General features: G+C 38.8%; 1 long non-coding RNA gene across 1 annotated transcript; it reads right to left on the bottom strand.

Annotated features, from left to right (window-relative positions):
* Positions 1–857: 857 nt before the first annotated feature.
* Positions 858–16,548, bottom strand: LOC119079768. The gene is made up of 3 exons (XR_005088217.1): positions 16,535–16,548; positions 10,907–10,909; positions 858–1,009 (listed from the first exon to the last, which is right to left on the bottom strand). It is a non-coding gene; the product is annotated as an uncharacterized LOC119079768 (long non-coding RNA).
* Positions 16,549–22,348: the final 5,800 nt, after the last annotated feature.

Below are 22,348 nucleotides of genomic sequence, written 5' to 3'. Positions count from 1 at the left end.
TGAAATTGAATTCGTTGGTTCAATTGAATGTGGGAAGTGTGTAGGATGTAAAAGGAATGAATCCTACAATCCCATAGTCATAATATAATTGAGTACCTGTAAATGGTGGCTGATAGAGAGTTACTTTCTTCGGCAAAGTCTCAGAGTTTTACGAGTAGAACAGAGGGGCATATGTGAAAAATGTCAAAAGTTGGAAATGGGTGGGTCAATTAGGGTTTTAAAGTTATTTATTAAATGGTGGCTGATAGAGAGTTACTTTCTTCGGCAAAGTCTCAGAGTTTTACGAGTAGAACAGAGGGGCATATGTGAAAAATGTCAAAAGTTGGAAATGGGTGGGTCAATTAGGGTTTTAAAGTTATTTTTTAAATGGTGGCTGATAGAGAGTTACTTTCTTCGGCAAAGTCACAGAGTTTTTTACGAGTAGAACAGAGGGGCATATGTGAAAAATGTCAAAAGTTGGAAATGGGTGGGTCAATTAGGGGTTTAAAGTTATTTCTTAAATGGTGGCTGATAGTTACTTTCTTCGGCAAAGTCACAGAGTTTTACGAGTAGAACAGAGGGGCTATGGGAACTTATAAGAACAAGATTGTTTTTTGTGGAGTTTAATCCAAAATCTGAATGGTTTATTTGATCACAAAATTGAGTTATTTATACATAACAGATCGGTGTATGAAATGACAACAAACTGAATAATTTAGGTGGGGGAAACGTCATTTACAGTTGAGGTGTCAGATGAGATGACGGTTTCATTTTCGTTGTTTCGATCAGTGTTGCCATAGGGCATATGTGAAAAAAAAGTTGGAAATGGGTGGGTCAATTAGGGTTTTAAAGTTATTTCTTAAATGGTGGCTGATAGAGAGTTACTTTCTTCGGCAAACTCTCAGAGTTTTACGAGTGGAACAGAGGGGAGTATGTGAAAAATGTAAAAAGTTGGAAATGGGTGGGTCAATTAGGGGTTTAAAGTTATTTCTTAAATGGTGACTGATAGAGAGTTGCTTTCTTCGGCAAACTCTCAAATTTATCAGGTTGAATATAGATGGAGCTATTGATGTGAGAAACATTGAGTATGTGTTTTTCCCGCATATTTAGTCTTAATCAAGATTTACAATTACAACTTCTCATGAAATAAAATCAATAGTAATAGTCAAATGCTCGTCCAAGAAGTTAACCCATTGACCGTTCAACGCTGTGTGTGGCAACTCCTCGTCCTGCAGGTCAGTCAAATCGCCGTTGGACGGGTGGAAAGCCCAACGCAAACGCTCGTCGTAGAGGTCAGCAGAGTCGCAGTTGGACGGTGCTTAGTAAACCCCTCGTCCGAGAGGTCAGTCAAATGGCCGTTGGACGGGTGGGTAGCCAACCGCTCGTGGCAGTTGGACGATGCGTAGGCAACCCATCCTAGAGGCAAACCCTCATCCTAGAGGTCAGCACAGTGGCAGTTGGACGGTGCTTAGTAAACCCCTCGTCCTAGAGGTCAGTCAAATGGCAGTTGGACCGGTGGTTAGCAAAACGCTCGTCTTAGAGGTCAGCCCAGTGGCTGATGGAAGGGGGCTAGCCAAACCCTCGTAATAGGTAATGCATTTACCGTCGATTTTGAAAAACCGGGAAACGGGAAAAACTTTAAATAATTAAAAAATTTACCGGAAAATAAATGGTGCATTCGTTTAGAAATTTGTTTTTTGATGAGTTGGGAGTGTGTAACCACCGATGGCAAATGCTTTTATCCTACCCGTCGAAATATCAATGTCCTAACAAATACGCGGTCTGTTGGGCTCGCGAAGCACTGCAGAAATGAGTTTACCGTGTCTTTATTTGCATTTTTTCAGGATGAACATACGCACATACGAAGTAAATTGTGAGAGTATTTTGGTTTTGTCCACTATCGCGTAAGTAAGTGAAATAATCGAAAAAGACCGATATCGTAGTGGGCAATTATTATCAGTATATAAGACGATTGAGCCATGTCCGTCCAAACTATCCAAACTTTGAGCATCGATCTTATTCACTCTGCCCATCTATACAATTACCACCCTGTCTGATAAATTGATAGAGGGTGAGCCTTTTCGATCAGAACTCAAATATTTATATTTGAAAGATGCCAGTAGTATGTTCAACGGAGATGTTCGCCGAATTCGGGCTGCTTGTATTTCTGTAAGTTTCTGTAATAAATTCAATTGCGCAATGTGTGGAAATATTGCGAAAAATGAAGTTTAGGAACGAGCGAGTCAATTGCTAACGCACCTGCCCCGTCAATCTCCTCTTGTTTCACATTTCAAACGCAAAAAAAACATCGTTTGTGACTCATGATGAAAGGGAAAACCACCACATGTAAGCAAGTACCAAAAAAAATCTATTTCTCATCCATTGTTTTCAAGAATACTATCAACTTTCCGAGGTATGACCATCGGAAAGTTAAAGTCGTTCGTCCGGGGGGGACTTTTCCACGGGCTCCCTCGGATCGATCAACCACATACCCGGACACAATTTTCGATGATCTACGTTTTCCGCACACAGGCTATCGACGACCTTTAAATTTGCAAAATTCGGTACACCCCAACCTTCACTGTTTATGTACTTTGTTTTTTGGTGCGGTACTCTCAATGCTTCGCACAAGTCAAGTCCGCTAAAGGAAACAAGATCATTAAACCCAAGTGTCGCAATCTATGCATTTTGATGTTTAGATATACAAATATACCTTGAAATATACTGGTTATGTTTATATACGAGTAATGTTGAAATTAGCATAATTTTATCATTGCCGTGTATCGTCTCATGTAGCGGATTATAGAAGGTTTCAATAATCACACAATTTATACTTCGTTCGGCATATAAACAAGCCTAATAAACCTCTATAAATGCTAATTTATTAAAAAAAGAAAAGAAACAACACGAGACAAATTGTTTAATTTGTAATATACCAAGTCAGTGGATACGCGCCGTATTCAACCATTTTATCCAACCGATCCATTTAGAATCATTAACTTTTATATGAACTTAATCTCTCCTAATCATTGATGGCACATATTGAATTTCGTTCCACCATATAAATGAGCAATCTTTATACTGGATGAGAGAATAACATACAATACATGAAATTAGAATTATGCAGACCCGTACGACTACGAACGTTTACGTTTTATGTTGATAAATAAATTTGGCGAGCTTCTCACAGGCTTGTAAAAATAGGGTAATATTCCTCCTATAAATGGACATAATAAATCGTACTGATGCATATTGTAACATTTTTTAAACAGGTGGACAGTGTCTCGGCTGAGGTATAAAGACATATAATTTGCAGAAAGAAAAATACCCTTCCCTCTGACGAAACACCTAATTATTAGGCCAATGTGTATAAGGAAAAATCAATTCGCCTGCGACAAAGGTCGTATTTGTTAAGCCAATTCTTAAAACGAAAAATCACCTCGACTCTAACAAAACCCCTAATTGTTAAGAAAATTTGCCACTGACGAAACATCTAATTGTTAGGCCAGATGTGTAGGAGGAAAAATCTACTCAAGGGATGTCTTATTCACGTCACGAAGTGATAAATTCTGTTTTTGGTGCTAGATGTTGATCGATATTCACTTTGCAGAAAGTCGGGGTCTTATGCGAGAAAATTCTAAAAAATGTCTGTTACCAGTGGTTACTAACCATACAAGTGCACTATTGAATGAAAATGTATTAAATGTTATGAAAAACGTTAAGTGTCTGTAAAACCATTTTCTTTTTGTCGCGACGATAACTTGAATAATTCTTAATCGATTTTGATAAGACAATTTTGAAAGACGAGGAATTACATTCCCGAGATTTAGTTCGAAGATTGGCCTAAGGATCTAGAAGCTATTTCAAAAAATTCCGATTATTACTCTGTTGATAATTGATAAATTAATGTATTATTCCATTGACTCTTCTGAAATGTAATGAAAAATCTTAAATGTGATAACAGTGTAATCTAATTGATCTGTATCTTAATTTTGACAATGACAAAATAACAAAATTATTTTGGAAAAATTATCATTCAAGGGACCAGACCCTCCCAAAAGATAAGACCTAGTTAATTACTTATAAGTTATACAAATAAACAAGAATAAACAAGCTATAAGCCTAGTGAGGTCTTTTTTCTTTCTCTCAATTTTCTCAATTCTGGAGCTACCAACTACCAAATAAGTGATTGTAAACAGGCAAGCAGGTAGAATAGTTTCATCAGTCGATATTTAGCTGTTGAACAGTAAACATCTCCGCCAACTTTCTATCAGTTTCGTAGTCAACTACCAATTTGGTATTAAAGTACCAGTTTGGTAGTCAACTACCAAATTGTTGAATTATAAATAGGCAAGCAGCCTAAACAATTTCATCAGTCATCATCTCAAACAGTCAACATCTCTACCACCTCTCTATCAACATGGTAGTCCACTACCAGTTTGGTAGTCAATTACCAAAAATTCAAGCTCTAAATAGGCAAGCAGGCAGAATAGTTTCGTCAGTCAGTGCGCAGTTCTCGAATAGTAAACATCTCTACCGACAATTACGTTTGGTAGTCAATTATAATATTAGTAGTTAGCTCTTAGCTACCAACTGCCGAATTTTTGGATTGCAATGACAAATGTGAGCGATAGGTTATCAGATAACAAATAATTATTATTTGCCTGGTGTTGATTTGCTCATAGTAGCATTGCAATTTTGAATCAATTCTGTTATCGTCTAATTTTTGATTTGTGACACAGACACATGGACGGACAGACAGACAGACGGACAGATAAAGTGACCACAATAGGTTTTTTTTTTTAAAGAAAAAGGACCTAAAAATATAGCGCCACCGACAGCAGGACAGTATTACCTAAACAAAATCAACGCAATCTATTAGTCCCAATATTTTGTACGGGTCAACCAAACAATACGAAAATAGAAATCTTTTTCTCCTTCAATTGGCGCTACACATATAATGTGGAAATAAGAAAATGTAGGTGCACAGCAAGACACACAAATAATTAATACTAAATCTTACAATATCCTCTCATGTGTACACGAGTGTATTTATTGAATGACTTGCACCTCTAATTTTAATTTATTTGGTTGATTCTATTGATTCTGTTTGTTTGTAATATTATCTAAATAGCAAACGAAAAAAGGCAACAGTCATTGTAACTACATGCAATAACAACCGATTTTATTGCACTGAGTTTGTATGGTAATATAATCGGTAATAACAGCGGAAATCTAACAACTGGTAAGGGGGTTAAATGCATCGAATTCATTAATAGTTATTTATCTACCAAGGTAGGTATGAAGGTATTTTTTCGTACTAGATGTCGATTGTCGACCCGAGGCGAAGCCGGTAAGATAAAATACCTTCATACATACCGTGTTAGATACAACGTTTTTCGGAATTTTGTGAGCGAATTCCTCACCACTATAAACCAAACATACAACAGTATGTTACGTCTCTGTTTGTAAATATTTGTTTAGGCAAGTGTGAGGTTTGCGGAACGAGCCGAAGGCGAGTGGAGTAATCACACGTGCCTAAACAAGCATTTACAGTCGATGGAATGTGAGTCAAATGAAAATCGTAGTTCCTGGGCAGCACTTCAAACAGCAACAGAACAATTCGATTCGGAATCATTACAGTCGACAATGGATACAACTGAAACAACTACCGACTGATTTTTTCGACTCATGCATTCCACCGTTACAGGGCCGTAGCCAGACTTCAAAATCTGAGTGCGCTAGGGGGGGCGCAAGGTCCAAAAAAATTATTTTGTATGGGAAAAATTTTAAAAAAATGAAAAAATGACTTCGCTAGGAGGAAAATGGCAATGACCCAAAGTGTGAGACCTAACCCTGTGGGGATTCCGATCGCGATACAGAATGTAGTACTTAAATCGGCGTTCCCAGCGACTAGTCCTACTCTGAATGCTGCTCAACCCAGACGGTCTTCGTCCAAAGATTGATGAATTTCGGGAGGTCATTAAGGGAGTAAATCTGCACTGTGTTGCTATATCGAGCTGTGTCGGTCGAGCTGCGAGGTTTTGTACTTCCCCTAAGGGCCTATTATGTAGAATTTTCGGGTAAATTTTGTGAATTTCGTAAATTTTGTAAATTTTTGTGAATTTTGCAAATTTTTGTCAATTTTGCAAATTTTTGTGAATTTTGGAAAATTGCATTGAGTAAATGCATGTTCAAAATACGTTTATTTTGTTACTCATCGTAAAAGTCAGCTAGATATTTGGAAATAGTCAGCTGACAGTCTAGGGTCAAATCATACTACACCACTACACGTGATGAAAATTATTTTGTAACGAGTGTGGTAGGGCTGCCAATTTATTAATAGTATGCTAATTGTGTCGTGTTACATTTTACTCATTGCACCCCACGGAAAGTGTTTTTCTTTACAGGCGCTTTCTGAAAAAATTTCTTTCTAAGGGCTTAACGATAAAACAGCAGTTATTGTTGTGTCGTCGAAGTTAGTGCCCCAATAGGTAAAGTATCGTATAATACATGGGCGACAGTTTGATATATTGTATCACTGTGACTGAAATTACCTCGGACTGACGCATTTGGAGACTTTGACTTCCATGTATACAAGATCTTGATCGGATATAGATCCGAAACTGATACAGATATGAATCCGAAGTCAATCCGCGTTTAGAGATTTTTCTTCAAATACCCTCCCTACTGTTGGACCACCATGTGTAACGTAGACATACACTCTCCACATATAAATCTTGTCCAGTTTTGATCTACTCTCAAGCTCTCTAGGGAAGATTGCGCTTGGTTTCGCCTTATCCGATTCGAGCTTTAGTTTCAGAAACTGTTATTTTGACTCGTGTGGTTGCTAAGGTTAGGAACAGGTTACTTCTTAGTCAGACGCAAAAGACTCAGGCTGCCTCATCTCATGCGAACGCCAATGGCAATATGAATCACACACAGTTCTTGCTTGCCTCATTAGTTACAATCTGAATAACCTAAATCCTGTGAATCCAGTCATAGAGTGGTATCTTGAAGTAAAAACGATTCAGTTCGGTAGGTCGCTTTGATTCACAGTATATTCATATTGTATCTAATGAAACCGTAGGAACTGTTCTTCGGCTCGGATATGAAAGATCTACACTAAATAACAGTTTCTAAAGCTTTTCGTGTATTTTTGATTAAAAGATTTAAAGCTTCTTGCTTACAGTGAACGACATCTCAAATGTCTCACTGCCAAATTTTTCTGAGAATTTTATTGTGTCATTGCAAATTCACAATGACATTCTCTGAAAAAAATGACAGTGAGACATTTGAGATGTCGTTCACTGTAAATACACACTTGTTAGTTCAACTCATATCACAAAATTGATCCCTCATGTAATGAATTACTTCCCGAGTAAAAAAAAAGTGAATGTGAGACCCCTTTTGAGACCGTTTTTTTTGTATGGAGGTGAGATGTCTCTTTTCGACCGTTTGAGACTGGTTTCTTCTCATATACTGATGAATTGATGATGATGATGATTGCGAAACCGATGAGAAGTCTCGTTTTAAATCATTTAATAGACTGTATGACACGGAGCGAGTGGTCTCTTTTTACATAGTTTACGAGACCAACTGAGTGGTCTCTTCTTCTGTATTTTGCGAGAACGACCGAGTGGTCTCTTCTTCTGTATTTTACAAGACCGACTGAGTGGTCTCATCTTCTGTATTTTACGAGACTGACCGAGTGGTCTCTTTTTTAAATAATTTGCGAGACCGACTGAGTGGTCTCTTCTTCTGTATTTTGCGAGACCGACTGAGTGGTCTCTTCTTCTGTATTTGCGAGACTGACCGAGTGGTCTCTTTTTTAAATAGTTTGCGAGACCGACTGAGTGGTCTCTTCTTCTGTATTTTGCGAGACCGACCGAGTGGTCTCTCTTCTGTATTTTACGAGACTGACCGAGTGGTCTCTTTTTTAAATAATTTGCGAGACCGACTGAGTGGTCTCTTTTCAAAAATATTTATGAGACCGACTGAGGGGTCTCTCTTTTAGATTATCAAAATATTTTTGAGACTCCTTGAGAAGTCTCTTTTGAGTTTCTTTTTCGATATCCTTTTGAGGCCATCTGAGAACTCTCACTTTCTTTTCGATATTTTCTGAGATTCTTTGAGAAGTCTCTTTGTAGTTTTTTTTCGATATCCTTTTGAGGCCATCTGAGAACTCTCACTTTCTTTTTGACATCTTCTAATGACCATCTGAGAACTCTCATTTCTGTTTTCCAAGTGTGAGATATTTCATTGTCTTTAAGCTGTTAGTTTGTTCCTGCATTCACAGATGGCACAGTTTTTCATTTTTTCTTATAATTCGCTGAAATGATAGAAGTTTGAGTATTATTTGATTTTTTTTTTACCTTTTTTTTTATTTCGTGATGTATTTTCCGGTCACCACTCCAAGTACTAACCGCGACGAATGATGCTTAACTTTGGGATTCGACTGCCAGCCACCTTACGCGTGTTGCTAAATTGGATATATCTACGTGTAGGTCTTATTTCGAACCGTTGTTACAAAAACGTTGAGACCGAACGAGTGGTCTTTCTTGGATTATTTTTCGTTGGATTTTACGAGACTGGCCGAGTGGTCTCGTTTTGAATATTTTACGAGAATGTAAGAGACCGACCGAGTGGTCTTTCTTGGAATATTTTTCGTTGGACTTTACGAGACTGGCCGAGTGGTCTCGTTTTGAATATTTTACGAGAATGTAAGAGACCGACCGAGTGGTCTTTCTTGGATTATTTTTCGTTGGACTTTACGAGACTGACCGAGTGGTCTCGTTTTGAATATTTTACGAGAATGTAAGAGACCAACCGAGTGGTCTTTCTTGGATTATTTTTCGTTGGACTTTACGAGACTGGCCGAGTGGTCTCGTTTTGAATATTTTAGGAGAATGTAAGAGACCGACCGAGTGGTCTTTCTTGGATTATTTTTCGTTGGACTTTACGAGACTGGCCGAGTGGTCTCGTTGTAAGAAAATATTTCTTTTAGATGATCAGACCAACTGAGAGGTTTCAGAAAAATGTTTTTTTGGACTTTAGATACCGTGAGAGAAGTCTCATTGCAAGAAAATATTTTTTTAGATGATGAGACCAACTGAGAGGTCTCATTTCAGAAAAATGTTTTTTTTTGGACTTTAGATACCGTGAGAGAAGTCTCATTGCAAGAAAATATTTTTTTAGATGATGAGACCAACTGAGAGGTCTCATTTCAGAAAAATGTTTTTTTGGACTTTAGATACCGTACGAGAAGTCTCAATGCAAGAAAATATATTTTGTAAATGATGAGACCAACTGAGAGGTCTCATTCCAGAAAAATGTTTTTTTTGGACTTTAGATACCGTGAGAGAAGTCTCATTGCAAGACGAGAAAAATCACCCTCTTAGCCTCTTCTGGAATGAGACCTCTCAGTTGGTCTCATGATTTACAAAAAATCTTTCATTGAGACTTATCGGACGGTATCTAAAGTCCAAAAAAACATTTTTCTGAAATGAGACCTCTCAGTTGGTCTCATCATCTAAAAAAAATATTTTCTTGCAATGAGACTTCTTTCACGGTATCTAAATTCCAAAAAAACATTTTTCTGAAATGAGACCTCTCAGTTGGTCTCATGATTTACAAAATATATTTTCTTGCATTGAGACTTATCGGACGGTATCTAAAGTAAAAAAAAAACATTTTTCTGAAATGAGACCTCTCAGTTGGTCTCATGATTTACAAAATATATTTTCTTGCATTGAGACTTATCGGACGGTATCTAAAGTAAAAAAAAAAACATTTTTCTGAAATGAGACCTCTCAGTTGGTCTCATGATTTACAAAATATATTTTCTTGCATTGAGACTTCTCGGACGGTATCTAAAGTCCAAAAAAACATTTTTCTGAAATGAGACCTCTCAGTTGGTCTCATCATCTAAAAAAATATTTTCTTACAACGAGACCACTCGGACAGTCTCGTAAAGTCCAACGAAAAATAATCCAAGAACGACCACTCGGTCGATCTCTTACATTCTCCTAAAATATTCAAAACGAGACCACTCGGTCAGTCTCGTAAAGTCCAACGAAAAATATTCCAAGAAAGACCACTCGGTCGGTCTCTGACATTCTCGTAAAGTATTCAAAACGGGACCACTCGGGCAGTCTCGTAAAGTCCAACGAAAAATATTCCAAGAAAGACCACTCGGTCGGTCTCTAACATTCTCCTAAAATATTCAAAAAGAGACCACTCGGCCAGTCTCGTAAAATCCAACAAAAAATAATCCAAGAAAGACTACTCGGTCGGTCTCTTACATTCTCGTAAAATATTCAAAACGAGACCACTCGGCCAGTCTCGTAAAGTCCAACGAAAAATAATCCAAGAAAGACCACTCGGTCGGTCTCTAACATTCTCCTAAAATATTCAAAACGAGACCACTCGGCTAGTCTCGTAAAGTCCAACGAAAAATATTCCAAGAAAGACTACTCGGTCGGTCTCTTATTTTCTCGTAAAATATTCAAAACGAGACCACTCGGCCAGTCTCGTAAAATCCAACAAAAAATAATCCAAGAAAGACTACTCGGTCGGTCTCTTACATTCTCGTAAAATATTCAAAATGAGACCACTCGGCCAGTCTCGTAAAGTCCAACGAAAAATATTCCAAGAAAGACCACTCGGTCGGTCTCAAAAGTCTCGTAAAATATTGAAAAAGAGACCACTCGGCCGGTCTCGTTCACTATTTGTTCAACAATCATCAAAGAAAAGAAAAAGTGAGAATGAAATGAGACTGAATACGTAAGGAGACTGAAATGAGACCGTTGATCATGCTCATTTTACAGTCTCACTGAGAACTAAATTTTTACTCGGGTTTGCACCCAATGTACTCTACTATTACTTTTACGTACAACCTGCGACATGTAAATGTGTCATTAACTACGTCCTTGGAATTTTTTTTTCTTGGCGAGCTTGTAAAGCATAGTAAATAACTGCTTGAAAATTTATTGTCTTGACTAGTGGGATTTTAGCCAGAGCCGAGGTCAATTTCCCACTTTCCACGTTCCTTTCCAAGCAACTAAAAACTCCGGACGAAATAAGTTTTGTAAGTATTCCGTTTTGTACACGAACACGGAGCATTGAAAGTGCTTCCGACTGAGAATGCTCGCAAAATTATAAATTTTACGGTGACGGGCTCGGCTCCCTTGTGTGAAAAAATTAGTTCGTCTCTTGCCTCAGCTTTTTTTAATCTCAGCAGTTTCCTTTTTTTCAATCTCCACTCAGGGCTTATCTTGACCCGATGAATCTGATGAATTAGAAATTAACCCGAAGGACCAACACGGTTATACTTGGAAAGTTACCGGGTTGTCGTTAATGCATCTTGCATCATACTTGCATCATAGTAACAAAAATAGCACGGATAATTTAATTTCGTTAAGAAATTTACGTTACCGCTACTTTCTTTCTATTTTCTTGCATCGTACATCAATACCTTTCATTTTCTGTCTTACGTTCGTAGATATGCTTTGATTGGTTTTTCCTTTCTCACCTTTCTTTTTGATTGTCCAATTTTTTTAGACTTTTCCTTCCCTGTGTCGTACAGTCACTACCATCCATTTTCTGCCTCATTTTCTATTGTAGAAACTAGAAACCATTTCACAAAACTACACTTTTGATCTCATCTCTGGTCTAAATTGGACTGTAGTAAGTACTCTTGAATTTAATGTTTAATATCTTCCCGGCAAAAAAGAGTCTGGTCGTAAAATCGGTTGCGATTTACTCGATTTATACACAGAAATTTTATGCTTTGGTAGCCCGATTTTCACACACTCCGAGGGATGTAGTTCGCGACCCACTCACACGACTTTCATACTTTTCTTTCCTTCGATTCGTACCGCCATGCCTTACATTTGAGGATCACTTACTATTTTAGAGTTTATTCTTCCATTGATGTACACGAAAAACCATTGAAAACCCTGGTAAACTACAGCCATTTCGACCTGCAGTATCTCATGAACGGGAAAAAAAAATCTGTTTGGAAAATTTGTTCGTCTTCACAAACTCAAACATCACATTTGCCATAGCACTCTCAAGCACCGAAGCTGACTTTGACGTGACCCAAGCTTTCATAAATGTTTCGTGAATTTCGTAAATTTTGTGAATTTTGCAAATTTTGTGAATTTGGTCTTCTTCTTTCTTCTTTTTCAGCCTGTTTCTATCCACTGCTGGATGTAGGCCTCTCCAACTTCTTTCCATTTCGTACGATCCATTGCCATTTGCTGCCAGTTTGTACCTGCAATATTCTTAATTCCGTTTGTCCATCTCTCTGGTGGTCTACCTATAGCTCGTCTTTTATATGGTCGCCAGTTCATGATCTTTTTGGTCCAACGTTCGTCTGTCCTTCTTGCAATATGTCCCGCCCAGCTCCATTTCAGAGATGCTATTCTTTCCATGACATCAACGACCCTGGTTTGTTGTCGAATCCATTGATTCGTCATTCTGTCTCTGAGTGTTATTCCAAGCATACTCCGTTCCATGGCTCTTTGTGTCACTCTCAATTTTTCTTCGGATGCTTTCGTTAAAGTTAACGTTTCCGCTCCATAAGTGAGCACTGGAAGGACACAAGTGTCGAAAACTTTGCGTTTCAGACTATTATTCATTTTGCTTTTGAAAATTAGTCTGAGTTTTCCGAACGCTGCCCATGCAAGACCAATCCTACGTTTTATTTCTGCAGTTTGGTTGTCCAGACCTAACTTCAGCTTATGTCCTAGATATACGTAGCTGTCGACTCGTTCAATGACAGTGTCACCAATTTTGATTTCTCTATCGTCCCCGATGTTGGTCATGACTTTTGTTTTCGATAAGTTCATCTTGAGGCCAACTTTGTTTGCCTCTTCACTTAACTGTTGTAGCATAAGCTGAGCCTGACCTAGATTCGCTGCTATCGGTACAATGTCATCAGCGAAGCGGAGATTGCTCAGGTACTCTCCATTTATCTTTATTCCCATTTTACTCCAGTTTAACTTCCTAAAAACACTCTGCAGAATCGCCGTGAATAATTTCGGTGAAATGGTGTCACCCTGCCTTACACCTCGGCCAATTCTGAATTTCTCCGTGCTCTTATGAAGTTTTATACATGAAGTAGCATTTTTGTACACATATCGAATTGTGTTGGAGTACATTGAGTCTACTCTACATTCGTCTAATGCGTCCAATATCGACCATTTTTCCACTGAATCGAAAGCTTTTTCGAAGTCTATGAATTTGGTGAATTTTGCAAATTCGTGAATTAATTTTACATAATAGACCGTGCGACCGAAATGACAGAGAACTTCGACGGTATGGAGGAGTGGCACTCTATGTGAAGAGAAGTGTTGTTTCGAAAGTAGTCCTAAAAACTGTTAGCTGAATAGGGAGGCTTGAGTACCTCTTTGTCGAACTAAGTTGCGTGTCGCATAAGGTACTGTTCGGCGTGATGTACAAGCCGCCTGAGATCGATGACATTGATGTGTTCGAAGACATCGCAAGACCTGAGTTCCAGGTATTCGAATGTTATAGTTGCTGGGGATTTTAATGAGGACCTGATTTCTCGTTCAGCCAAGACGATTAGGTACATTGATGCAGTCCGTTCATTGTCAATGGAACTGGTTTTGACGGAACCTACACATTTTTCGAAGACTACTTCTACGTGCATTGACCACTTTCTGACTAACTATATTAGTGATGTTGCTCGTTTCTCTCAGGTTGGTCTGGGGGGAATTTCTAAACATGACATGATTTTCATGTCGGTACAATGTGATAAGTCGTGCATTGACTCAGTGGTCACATTGAGGCGTAGGATTCATCGTATTGACGATGAGAAGTTGGTTTCAGACGCGATGTCAGTTGACTGGACCAGTATCATGGTGAGTAACGATATCGATGAATCAGTGAGTAACCTCGAAGTAGAGCTGCTGCGTCTGCTGAACTTTCATGCTCCTTTAGAACCGATGCAAGCACGAGAGACTTCACCACCGTGGTTCTGCAATGACGTTAGCAAGGCACTGATTGACAGGGATCTAGCATATGAAGCGTGGAAACGTCATAGGACCGACGGTAACTTTGTTCATTTGAAAAGACTGAGGAATGCAGCCTCACAGATCATCCGTCTAGCTAAGCGTCGCTACTACACGCGTAAGTTCGGGTCTTTGATATCTACGACGAAATTGTGGAGCAAATTACGTGGGTTGGGTCTTTAAAGGGGCTCTGGTGATGCCGTGGCCCCGTATACACCGGAGGAATTCAACGTCCATTTCACTCAAGGCATTTATTCAGACCTCCCAGCTTTTATTAATTTGTCGAATACCCCACGGCTATTGACCGGGAACTCCGCAACGTCCCGTAGACAGTTTTCTTTTCGTTACGTTACCAGCCATTAAGTATGCAAAGCCATTTTTAGCATTAAATCAAATTCTGAGGGCCTCGACAGCATCCCGATTTCATTTATCAAACTAATCCTACCAGCTATTCTGCCAGTGATTACGACCATTTTTAATGCAGCATTAACTAAATCTGTATTTCCGAAGTCATGGAAGCTGTCTAAGGTCTTGCCGAGGCATAAGAATACGCGTGATAAATAGTTGCGAGACTACCGCCCGATTAGTATACTTCCGGCGTTGTCTAAGGCTTTAGAGAAGCTTATGAAGGGTCAAATGAATGAGTACATAGCTGAATTTGGACTGTTACATAGATTTCAGTCTGGGTTTCGCTCACACCATGGTACTGCTACGGCCTTACTGAAGATTATGGATGATATAAGGTTGGATCTTGACGGTGGATTAGCCACGGTCCTCTTGTTACTCGACTTTTCTAAGGCCTTCGATCTCGCACGGTCTTTTGCTTAATAAACTTGACCAAAATTTAACGTTCTCCTCTTCTGCACTTAATTTCATTAGGTAATAGGCAGCTAAAGGTAATGATTAATGGATGCAGCTCCAGCTTCTCGGACATACTGGTCGGGCTCCCGCAAGGCTCGGTTCTCGGTCCGTTACTTTTTTCAGTGTTTATAAATGATCTTCCAGCGACTGTTAAGTTTTCCCGTGTGCACCTTTTCACCGATGATGTACACCTCTACTTGTCTGTGCGTAAGGAAAATGTCAGGGTAGACGTGAATAATCTCAACGCTGATCTTAGGGATATTTCGTTCTGGGCGGGAGCGAACGGTCTGGTACTTAATGCTAGTAAAACGCAGGCAATCAGGATCTGCACTGGGAATTGGTCGTCAACTATCCCTCAGGTGGAGCTGAATGGGACTCTCATCGGCTATAGTGACACGGTCAAGGATCTAGCGATTCTGATTGATAATCTGATGAACTGGCGAGCTCATGCCCTTTCGGTCTCGTCGAAAGTCTTTGCTGGACTCCGATGCTTATGGCCTCATGCTGGCTACCTCCCTGGATCCGTCAAGGTGATTCTAGTCAAGTCTGTTCTGATGCCTCATTTCACGTACTGCTCGCAAGTCATGAAAAGGTTGCAGCCTTCGACGAAGAAGGTTCTAGAGAAGGCATTTAAGGGTTGCATTAGGTTCGTTTGTGACTTGGGCCGTTATGACTCCACCGCAGCAGCCAGCAATGTGCTTCGTGGCTGCGAATTGTTCTCATATTTCGATTTCTTGTCATGCGTGCTAATGCATAAGACATTACTCCTTAAGAGCCCTGTTACCTGTATGAACGCATAACCCCCACCTCAAATACGCGAACTTTTAATATGGTTATGCCGAGAGTGAGAGAAGACTGCGAAGAAGAAGAAGAATGTCAACGTTTTGTTTTTTTGCTACTGAGAAAATCGAATTTAACTAATGTTTTCGTCAAAATTGATTTTCTGAACTGCCTTAGTAGTGTTAATAAGCCTCTGTTGTGGTATAATTTGTTGAAGTGCATATCATTAAGTTTCGAACTGCATTTAAATTGCAGTTTTTGAATATAAATCTTAACATAACCTCAAAGTGATTCATCTGCACTTTTTTCAATGGTCGGTCATACATCGTTGGCTGTTCAGTTGTTGATTGTAAGTTTCGTATTTAGAATTATTTAATTCGAATTTACTTCTTTTATTCTAGGCTTAAAGAAATACCGAGAAACAAAATACTAAGCGTAAGGATCAAAAATTTGTATTTAATAGCAAGATCAATCTGTAAGACCAATCTGTAACCGAATATTTCAATTTGTGAAGGTAAATGCATTTTCTGTAAGACCAAAACGTAAGATCGCCAAATAATTGCATTTACTGAATCATTCAGAATTGATACAGTCAAGACCAGTATTTTTAATCGATTATTTCAGATCGTGAAGGTAAATGCATTTTCTGTAAGACCAAAACGTAAGTCCTCTAATCAATTGCATTTACTGAATCGTTCAGAAGTTTCATGATCGTATGCGAAATGAATTCGACAAAGAATTCGGAATTGAAGCTTTACTATCAGAATTTACGTGGAATGAGAACAAAAAGTAAAGCATTCTTCGATGAGCTCATTGCCAATTCTTATGATGTGATCCTGTTATGTGAGACTTGGCTAAACGAGGACTTTTATGACTCAGAGTTTTTCGACAATCGCTATGTAGTGTTTAGGGCTGATCGTAGCGCTGAGCGAACCGGTTTATCTAGAGGTGGTGGTTGTCTTGTTGCGATTAAGAGCGAACTGTCTTCAATGAGAATGCGGGAATGGGAACTGGAAAAAGAAGACGTCTGGATATCGGTTGCTCACGAGAATGGTTTTAAGACGTATTTCAATGTGCGCTATGTAGAAGATGACAGTAAGTTACCTGATTATGATGTCCATTTCACGAGGATCTGCGACATTGTCACGTCGTCAAACAGCAACGACCGCTTCGTGCTTTTGGGTGACTATAATCTGAGCGATGGTGTTGAATGGTATACGGAAGGTGGAGTATACGACCCGAGAGTGAATTTAAAAAGCAAATTCGACAAGCGAGTTTCTCATGAACTGTTCAATTTGAATGCTTTGTGTAACTTAAACCAGCTGAGCCGTGTGACAAACGAACTGAAAAGGACGTTGGACCTAGTGCTAACTGATATCGAATCGAATAGGGTTGAAATCAGCAGGTGTGTCAAGCCGCTGGTTCGTGAAGATCCTCATCATCCGGCGTTAGAAATTAGGTTAGATTTGAGTGTAGTTAAGTATCTGCCTGAGAGGCGTCAGCCGAAACCGAATTTTTATAGAGCTGACTATCCAGCCCTGAATGAACAGTTGTCAAACATTGAGTGGGATATTGAGTTGGATGGTCTGGATGCTAATAGTGCAGTGAACAGGTTTTATGAAATTCTGGATCCTTTTATTGATAGTATGCCAAAAGTTTATTACTCGAAAAGGGACTATCCTGTATATTTTACGCCAAAGTTGATAAAGCTCATAAAGAGGAAGGCGAATGCTAAGGTAAGACTAAATAGAGATGACAGTGAGACTAATTGTAATTTGTTCGTGAGGTTACGGAAGCAAGTCAAAAAAGAGGTAAAGATCTGCTTTGTGAACTATGTCGAAGATTGTGAGTCTAAGCTGAAGTCGAACACCAAGTGTTTTTTCTCGTTTACTAAATCGTTGAGGAAGACTAATTCTATGATGAACAGCATGAGATACGGTAATCGAGTCGGTAACGATAGAACGTCAATTTGTGACCTTTTTGCTAATTTCTTCACCACAGTGTACCAAGCCGATGTGGATACGAACGACTCGAATGAAACCGATCTGGATTACGGATCCTCAGCTGATATGGATAGTGGTGTTGACATTGCTTTTTCGGTTGATGATGTTCAGAAAGTGCTTAAGAGGTTTGATGTAAACAAAGCTACAAGCCCAGATGGAATTCCTATCATGTTCTACAAGTACTTAGCTGATTCACTTGCTCTGCCGTTGTCTATCTTGTTCAACAAGTCGCTTAATGAACGAATATTTCCAAATCGTTGGAAATTGAGTTTTATATCTCCTATATTTAAAGATGGCGACAAGCAGGATGTAACCAATTACAGAGCAGTATCTATACTGTGTGCGGTATCTAAAGTTTTTGAGAGGCTGGTTTTTGATGTGTTATTTGAAAGGCTTAAAAGTAAGATCCACAGCTCTCAGCACGGATTTTTCTCACGACGGTCAACGCAATCAAACTTGTTGGAATTTGTCACTTCAGTATCGCAATCAATGGCAAACGGAGGTCAAGTCGACGTACTGTATACCGATTTCTCGAAGGCATTTGACCGCATATTACACGGTCGTCTTCTCAATAAATTGATGAGATTTGGATTGAGCAAGTCATTGACTCAATGGTTCGAATCTTATTTATCGGATCGATCGCAGTTTGTGGCAATTGGTGGTGGAAGATCTCGACGAATTACCCCGACATCAGGAGTACCTCAGGGTTCTATTTTAGGACCGTTTTTATTCTTGCTATACGTAAATGATCTACTTTCAGTTCTTAGCAACACTTTTGCATTCGCTGATGACTTGAAATTGCTTAGGAAAATTGTGTCTAGTGGTGACTGCTATGTGTTTCAATTGGAGATGGATCGTCTGCAAGCTTGGTGTACGGAAAATAAGTTGGGCCTCAACGTTAAGAAATGCGCTGTAATGTCAATCACTCGTAAAGCCGATAAGAACAAACTTGAATACCAGTATAGGATTGGTAATGATACTGTTCCCAGAGTCAACTCAAAACGCGATCTAGGGGTCATCATTGATAGCAAACTTTCATTCGCTGAACACATCAACGTGACGACAAGGAAGGCGTACCAAATGCTTGGATTCATCTTCAGGTGTGGTAAGTTTTTCAAAAAGCCTGAAAGTGTCATTACGTTGTACAATTCCTTGGTGAGAAGCCGGCTTGATTATTGCAATGTGGTATGGAATCCTATGTATAAGAAGTATATCGATGTGGTTGAACGGGTGCAGCGAAAGTACACTAGAATGTTTTTCTATAAATTCAATTTGCCTAAACCTGATTATACTAGACGCCTAGAACATTTGAAAATGATGTCACTGAAGGGAAGACGATTGATAAATGATGAAATCGTTCTTTATAAAATCATTCACCGCCACATGGACACGACCTTGAACCAGTTGATTACGTATCACGATCATGGCAGACTGACGAGAAGGAATCTTGGGATGAATAGACCGATTTTTTACACAACAACATATTCAAGTAATGCCGAACAGAATGAGCCGCTAAATAGAATGCAAGATCATCACGACAAGTACTTTTCCGGTTGTGACATTTTTGATGATTCATTTCGGTCGTTCAAGAATTCGGTCATGAGCATTGGAATGAATATGGTATTGGATCAGTAGTGACTGGAATTGAAAATGGTTATGAGATTTGAATTTTCTTTAAAGATTTCTGTTTAAGATTTGTAAATGATTGATATATTATTGGGTCGAAAGGCCTGTTTATTGATCAATAAACGAATAAATAAATAATGTCGCGGTCTTTTTTCGCGGGTGGGGTCTCGACTTATAACTCATTGCCACCGAATATTAAAAAAATTAAATCGTTAACTGGCTTTAAGGTTGGATGCAGGGACCATTTTTGTGTCTAAGATTCATGTGTTGTACCCATTTCGTTATTTCATCGATTCAGTGACTGAGTTATTTGCCTACGCCCACGGATAATGTGTCGATGCTTGTATGTGATTCTATTGTAGCTCTGTCCCAACTGTTTTTTTATTTGACTTAAGCGGTTTGTTATCGTACTTTGACTAGATTTACTGCTTGTAGTTATGAACTTACAGTCTGAATTTTTCCTTACATTTAATTATTAATCTTGCGTTGATTGACATCCTACTGTAATATGTACTTTAAAAGGCTCGCAATCGCATTCGAATGTTACAATACCCTCGAGGCTCACATATACACCGAGAATTTTTTTAAATATTTTTCGACCAGAGTCATTTAATGGCTTTTATCACATACGCGGTGTGATTCCCCGAAAAAATTATTCACCTATAAACAAACATTATACTTCTGTAAATTGTCAAAGTGTCATTCGCATATCTTGTTGTCTCGTTTTCGCTTATGCGATAAAAAAGAATATGCACGTATGACAAGCCGTCTCGGCAAGCCTCGACCGCTTTGTCATACGTGCATAATATTTATTACATTCGCCTTTCATCGAAAATCACGAAAAACACTAAAAATTATCAATTTAATCCGAAACTAAGCACCAAACAAACACAAAATATGTCGATCACTTCAGGAACACACAAAAATATTGCAACAACACGACAACGATTCTTGACAGCGTTCGTTTTTGAAGAGAAAGAAGTCTCTCAATTTGCTATGGGTAGTACAATATGATCAATTTGTATCATATACACAGCGCTTTTCAGTTGGTTAGCTCTAGGTGAATTTCCAATATTTTAATCCCTTCTTCTCTTCTTCCTTTTTCAGCTTGTTTCTATCCACTGCTAGATGTAGGCCTCTCCAACTTCTTTCCATTTCGTACGATCCATTGCCATTTGCTGCTCGTCTTTTATATGGTCGCCAGTTCATGATCTTTTTGGTCCAACGTTCGTCTGTCCTTCTTGCAATATGTCCCGCCCAGCTCCATTTCAGAGATGCTATTCTTTCCAGGACATCAACGACCCTGGTTTGTTGTCGAATCCATTGATTCGTCATTCTGTCTCTGAGTGTTATTCCAAGCATGGCTCTTTGTGTCACTCTCAATTTATCTTCGGATGCTTTCGTTAAAGTTAACGTTTCCGCTCCATAAGTGAGCACTGGAAGGCCACAAGCGCCGAAACCTTTGCGTTTCAGACTATTATTCATTTTGATTTTGAAAATTAGTCTGAGTTTTCCGAACGCTGCCCATGCAAGACCAATCCTACTTATTTCTGCAGTTTGGTTGTCCAGACCTAACTTCAGTTTATATCCTAGATATACATAGCTGTCGACTCGTTCAATGGCAGTGTCACCAATTTTGATTTCCCTATCGTCCCCGATGTTGGTCATGACTTTTGTTTTCGATAAGTTCATCTTGAGGCCAACTTTGCTTGCCTCTTCACTTAACTGTTGTAGCATAAGCTGAGCCTGACCTAGATTCGCTGCTATCGGTACAATGTCATCAGCGAAGCGGAGATAGCTCAGGTACTCTCCATTTATCTTTGTTCCCATTTTACTCCAGTTTAACTTCTTAAAAATACTCTGCAGAATCGCCGTTTCGGTGAAATGGTGTCACCCTGCCTTACACCTCGGCCAATTCTGAATTTCTCCGTGCTCTTATGAAGTTTTATACATGAAGTACCATTTTTGTACACATATCCCTAGATCCCTAGAGATTACAAATTTGTCTATGTGTTAGCGGGGAACATTTTAGTGGACCTGCTTAGGCTGAAAAAAGGACTTAATCGTGCATCTTACAAAATCGTTATAACGATGATTGTAGGTTGTTCCGTACCGATTCCTGATTCTAAATTGATGTGGGGCCAAGACGGCAACTCAATGGTTCTCTGGTGAGCGGCCGTTGTGTCCCTTTTTTTCTATGATTTTTCATTCGTAAGCGAGAAGAGATATCAATCCACTTCCAAAGGTTAAGTTATAGAGAAAAGTCTTAATTTTTTTTTGTGGGAATTTATTTTTTGACATTGAAATCAAAAATGGCGGAAAAGATTGGTTAAAGTCGAAAAATATTTTTTCCTCAAAGGAAAATCTCTGAAACCCATAGAAAGGCTGTAAATTCGCATAAATTTTCTTCTAAAATTTCTTCTGGAAACCAAGAAAAACTTGACAAATCCTTCAAATTACTCAAATTCTAGAACTGATAGCATGGTATACCATGTAAAGTGGTGGAATTTTAGGAACTAACATAATATAACCTCAATAATCCCTAAAGACCAGAAGGGAACCCAATAAAACCTCAGAAATCCTTCATAATACTTACGTTCTAGAGCTGTGAACATACTGTGCATGTGAAGTGACATAATATTAGGAACTGACCCACTAGCACCTCAACAGTTCAATAAATCCTGAAGAGAATCCAAAAAAAAACTCAGAGATTCTTCAAAATCCTTAAATTCTAGCACAGGGAGCATGTTTCCATGTAAATATGAAACTCGGTTACGCCTTGAGTTACTAAAATTAACAGAAAATACAACTTTAAGTCGATTGTCATGGAAATGCGTGTGATTGCTTACTTTAAATAAATAATAATTTCGATGTATTTTTACATGAAGAACATGTGGTGACTTCACTGTTAATTGTCAGCCCGATTTCAATAAATAAGAAAAAACGAAAACGTAGCTCTGTAAATTCTCTATAAACTTTCCGAAGAAAATATTTGCAAATGGATTGATACCTCTTCTCGCTTACGAATGAAAAATCGTAGAAAAAAAGAACTTAATGGCC

The sequence above is a fragment of the Bradysia coprophila genome, unplaced genomic scaffold (genome assembly GCF_014529535.1).
Source record: "Bradysia coprophila strain Holo2 unplaced genomic scaffold, BU_Bcop_v1 contig_333, whole genome shotgun sequence".
NCBI classification, from domain to species: domain Eukaryota; kingdom Metazoa; phylum Arthropoda; class Insecta; order Diptera; family Sciaridae; genus Bradysia; species Bradysia coprophila.
Note: the sequence above shows the minus strand (reverse complement) of the source record. Positions and strands in the feature narration are given on the sequence as shown.